Source organism: Uloborus diversus, chromosome 9, assembly GCF_026930045.1.
Source record: "Uloborus diversus isolate 005 chromosome 9, Udiv.v.3.1, whole genome shotgun sequence".
NCBI classification, from domain to species: Eukaryota; Metazoa; Arthropoda; class Arachnida; order Araneae; family Uloboridae; genus Uloborus; species Uloborus diversus.
Window position 1 is genome coordinate 28,181,537 of NC_072739.1, and position 5,748 is coordinate 28,187,284.

The window sequence follows — 5,748 nt, forward strand, 5'->3', positions numbered from 1 at the left end:
AAATTCCATGTACATCTTTGATTTAGAAATTTGAGGACTTTAGCAATGGTAGATACAGTATCATGTGACCTGGGGAGCAATTTCGAGTTGACCGCGAGTTGACAGCTGAAGAAGTTTTCATTAGCAGAAGCCATGCATGATCACAACCTTTAACTGTAGAAGGGAAAAATTAGATTTATAGTAATAGTGCAGTATTCTAGCATTGTAAATTGTGAGGAAAAAGCCACACCATCAGGTCCAGTAACTTTTCCCTAGCATGTACGAATGTTTTTTACTTCTAAATAAAGAAATAATAACATTTATATGCAATCAACAAGTACATATTCCACAGTTGCCTATAATTTTTAAATTTTTGTACTTGTTTTATCGATAAAAGTTATAAAACATTGTATATCTTGAGTGCAAATAACATTTTAGTTCCATAAAAACACTTTTTACTTAACTAGTAATTATTTTAACGGCTCTTAAGCATTTTGTGTACAGTTGCTTTGTTGGCGAGTATCTTCTCGCCAAGCTCCTGTGAACAGCAGATGCGCAAGAATAAAGATTTGCTATTTTTATGCTTCAATTTAAATACTAGTATGCCTGCGTATGAAATCATTTCAAAACATATGAATCCATAAATTTCCAGTCTATAACAGAGCACTTTAAACTATTTGTACATGCCCGTCATTTTAGGGAATAAACATCAAAATACATGAAAAATGCAATTACATTACATTTTAAAATCCGGAAAGAAGTGGGGAGAGGGAATTTGAATGATATTGATAGGCCTGTATTTGTATCCGTTATATATTTATTTATTTATTACTATGCAGTAAAGGAGTTGGAGCCTCTGATTTGTAGCCCCGACTTCATAATAAGCGCCGTTGCGTCGTCTGAAAAATATTTAATGCCAAAAGAGCGATTGCGTGCCGAAACGCGACAACTTCCCAGCCAAACAAGTCACCTGACCTGGGAAACATTGGGTCTCAAGCTTATTTCACTGAGACATTTGCTATGGCTCCCTCCATTAGTATTCCTTCTCAATGGGTACAACTATGGTCCACCTCATTATAACCTAGATCTAGCCTATTGTTATCTGAGACTGCACGTTGTCCTATTCTTGAAACTGTAGGAATTTTTTCCATTTCATCATTTGCCTTTTTTTTTTCAATTTTTTAAGAATTAATTATCACTTGTGGTCTAGAGTAATTAAACTAGGGGTTCTGCTCCCGCTCGCTACTGCTCACCAACCTCCGAAGATTGCTTCGCAATCTTATTTGATTCGCAAAGATTTAAATCCTCAATTAAAAAGAAACAGATTTAAAACGTATTATGAGCTTCCTTTGCATCAAAAAGCACCCCTTCCCCTGGCACTGGGGACGCCTTGATCAACGAGGATGCTCCCCCGAGCAGAGGCCCTTCATTGCACTTCGGAGGGTTGACTCGCGCTACATCCGCAAATTGCGGTTGCTTGGGGTGCGTAATTTTTGGTAGCTGGAACTGCGTTCGCGCTGTTTCTCTTTTTTTACGCTCCGCAAAAAAAACGAAACTTGATTTCTAGAAAATAATGCAATCCTGGCAGTCCTCCCACCCTGCATGACCACGATTCGCCTTCGAGGTTTTTTAAGTCAAAAGGTTCGGGCCAAGAAGCCCACAGGACATCATCAGCACTCGAACAATGGAAGCAGCACTACAAATTCTCATCCTCCAACAGGAGGTTGACCACCTTATAGATGTCTGTATAAAGTGGAGTTCTCACACCCCTTGTTCCGACCCTCCTGCGGACGGCTCGTGGACACGCATCACATTTATAAATCTTGCTAGTCCTCCACAGAAACCAAAATGCCGTCCAAAAAAATTCTGGGGAAAGAATGGAAGCGCGATGTTGATTTAAACCTCACTCCTGTACCGAAATCGACACAAAAGGCATCACTTAGCTGGATTCTGGTTATCACTTCTAAAACAGTCATCGTCTTCCACTTGATTGCTAGGGTCATCAAGAATGCTTGGTTCAGTAGCTCTCCCAAGTGGAGCGCTCTGTTCTGGGATAGTGTGTGCAGTTTGACAAGGGGATGTTTAACTTTGCTCAATTCTTCATGGCTGCATTCTGGGAGATGATCATAAATGATTCCGATTCTCAGATTACACACGTTGATGGGACTTAGTTTCGAAATACAAGTCTAAGGTTGTAAGATACGAGATGCAATCTGGGGGTGGACACAGTGTGTAATGGTCTAAAATCTGTTTGAATCTTTTCTCTATGTATAATAACAGAACAACCGGCTCGGGCAATTGTTATCCACTTCTAATCTTGTGTACAAATTGTCAAACCATGTCTTGAACAAGTCGAGTGGGGGCTTAGGTACCTCTTGTTGGTAACGTACAGTATGAACCTAGAATAGGGGTAAGTTTCGCAATAAGGCAATATAAAGTGAACTTCTTTGTCTAATATTGACTCTCGTTGACACGTCACAAACTCATCTTTATTCCCAGCTACGAGCTGTAGTGATATGCCCACGAACAGCATCCTGTCGTTGTTAAACTGATTGAATCCTTGAGTGACGAATAAATTTTCAAAAAATGATGACATCTCAGTCAGTGCCTCGAACTCGCTCTCAATGTTCTCGTACAACCTAGAACCTGAACTACTTGGTGAGAGGGTGTCCGTGATTGCGTCCCAGTACGCAGTTGATGAAAGATCTCCTTCATGATTGAAGATAGCCTCTGTACCAACCAGCCTAGATTTGAGACACCTTTCCTACAATATGGAAGCTGGGGCACACGCATAAAAATGGGATTGATTGATCGAACCGTATGTCAGCCAACCTAGCATGATGACATAGCACGGGTGTATTATATATGTGTCCAAGTACAGACAAATCACTACCGTGAACATCGTTAAAACACATTATGACGGACTGATTGTGATCCTTGGTTGGCGGCATTCTGGAAACTGGTTCGGGCAGAAGACCACATGTCTTGTTCCCGATAACAATGTAATGGTTAACTGCACTGGCCACTGTTACGTCAAGCAAACTTACAGTAGATGGAAGAAAAGATCCTATCAAATCAGACATAGACCCCACATGTCTTGTGCCCGGACTGCTTGTTACACACTGTGGGTGGTCCGAGAACAATGTTAACAAGTTGTGTTGGTCAATGTATGAATATTCTAACAACTCGTCTGTCTCCCTTAACATTCTATATGCTAATTCGATATTGTCACCGATCAGTTCGGGAGTTAGTACATGTCTACAGATCGGGCTGGAGCGGATCGTTGACATTATCCCCCCTTCTAGTGCTTTGGTTCGAAGTGATCTAACAAGTGTCTGGTATTCCTCCTTTGTTTTAACCAGCCTAGAAGCCAATCGGTAGTTTTCCATCAGTAACGACTCGAAAACTCTAATAGGAGTCCTTTCATGTATCAGCGGTTTATGATTCTTTGCGATGTGGATGCCTCTGATTCTTATCCACTTGTTGATCTGTGCCCCTAATAATCGACTATTTGATGAAGCAGCATCACTTGTCAGTATTACCCTAAGTGTCCGACAAAACCTCCCCACTTCGTCACTGGATATGAGAGCCTCACACAAAGGTAGAGGCAGTGGTATTCTGTCTACAATTAGTTTCCTTGTTGTTTCTAACGTGTCACTCAGTACTTGACCTACTGTCCAGACGTAGCTTACCATGAATTCGACAAAGTCTATCTTCAATAAAAAGGGAATTGGCAGATAAGCAGAATTAGCTCCTTGAGTCGTCACAGACATTTCTATATTGGTTAATAGCCCTAGTTTGATGCCGCTTGACAGGGTTGCTTTGGCAAATTCAGTGCCCATCACATGCGATACACATTTCAATGCCCTCTCGCCCGACATAGTCCTCTCCATGTTCCCTACCTCTTAAAATATATCTACTCGAGTCATAAAAGTCTGGGGAAGACTCACCAGATTGACAAGTTTGTAAACAGGGTATGTGATTTCAACTTGTCTGATTTCTTCTGTGCAACCGAGGCTTCGGAATTTCAGTAAATTTAGAGCCGGATGAACAACCCCCACAGAGTGGTGCAAAGCAACAATGGAAGAAAAACTTAAAAATATAGCTTGGTATACGAATTAGCCCTGAAGAATTAATCCAGTGAGGATGTGTTGTATTGGAAATGAGTAGACAAAGTTGATAATGTATTATACAGTATCGCGTGACTGGTGAATAAAGATGACAGTCTGTGTTCCAGACAACCTGAGTAAATATCAGTCTCGTAGAGTTCAACTACTGGTTAAATCGAGACATGTCCTTGGATACATTAACAGACTGTAAGAGGATCGTTAACAGTTCCTTTAACTGTTCGATCAACCCTTGGGATCTGTAGTAACTGGCCCAGGCTAGTAACTCTAGATTGCGCCTGAGTTGTTCTGTCAACTCTTTGCGGAAGTCATGAGAGGTAATTTTTCATTACCTTCTCTTTTGTTCCAGATCCTAAGTAAGGCCTTAAAGTACCTGTTTTTTTTTTTCCAAAACTCACAAGTTAATAATTCAATGTCATCGCTCAATCTTAGCATAATACCTCCTTCCTTAGGTAATGGAAAACAGGCTGGTACAAGTTCCGATTGCTCATTAGGACATGGAACTGTAACACCTTTAAGATCTCTGAATCATTGTATTGTCTAATCAGTTTAGCTGCCTGATAGCTGCATTGTTGTGACTCAACTACTTGTACAATATAGTAGTCATGACACCTCTTGTCCCCAGTACTTTTCTTATTGAACCTATCCACTTCTGAAGATCTGATAGCTCTTAAGTCATCAGCAGTGATTCGGAGGAGGAAATTCTTACAATAGTATTTGTCCTGTAAAAACGGCCGACCATCTGTCTACATATGCCAAAAGGGAACACTCTGTATACCTCAGACGCCATTTTCGGGTAGAGAGGATTCATTAACAATAAATTATTTAAGAATTCTTCGGCATCAAGGGAAGTTCGGTCAAACCACTTAGGTCAGGATTAATTGTGTCAAATCTAATCGTCTCTTTCAGCTTCTCATGCAGTGACCCAACCAGGGGACATATGGTCTCTATATTCAAAGCATGAGGGTCTACTATCAGGTTCAGGGGCTTGGGATCTGGCAATTTGCAGAATGTCAATAGTAGTTTGAGTTCTGCCCAAACAGCTGGTTCATTCTCATACAAGTATCTGTATAAGCTCAGATAATAAGACACCTTGTCCTCGTGACCCCGGAAGAAGAAGTTGATCCCTGTTGATATAGGCAGACCTCCCATCACCCGGCCATAATGCATTGTAGCAGCGGCCTTCTCAATGTTGTCAAGTCCTAGGTTAGTTGTCCTGTTTAGGTACCATAAGGTGTTGGTATAAGACAACACAAGACCAGGTATTGGGCTATGACAACACTTCGCTAACCCTTCCCCTGATGTGCTTACAGTTGCTACTTCCAATCCTAGTGTAGGAATACTATGATTTGCCTCAGACATCAAACCTCTTACTCTTTCCAATGCACTCGCTACTTCCACTCTCTCATAATAATAGCTCTTTCCGTAGACCAATAATTGACTAGAATAATATGTTTCCTGTGGTTTCAACGGGAGACCTATACTTTCCATGTATGCAGACAAAGACATGTACTCCAGTACAAATCTGGTCATGTTTTCCCTACTTGACAGTGGCACTTCTAGGCACACAACCTGGTTGTCACCTTGACCTAAGAGAGTTATGTTGTAATTGTTCCGCCAAGCATGGAGAAGAATAGCGCAG

General features: G+C 41.1%; 1 non-coding gene across 1 annotated transcript; it reads left to right on the forward strand.

Annotated features, from left to right (window-relative positions):
• The first annotated feature begins 1,344 nt into the window (after positions 1 to 1,344).
• On the forward strand, positions 1,345 to 1,505 carry LOC129230796 (U1 spliceosomal RNA). Its single transcript, XR_008581197.1, has one exon. It is a non-coding gene; the product is annotated as a U1 spliceosomal RNA (small nuclear RNA).
• The last annotated feature ends 4,243 nt before the right edge of the window (positions 1,506 to 5,748 follow it).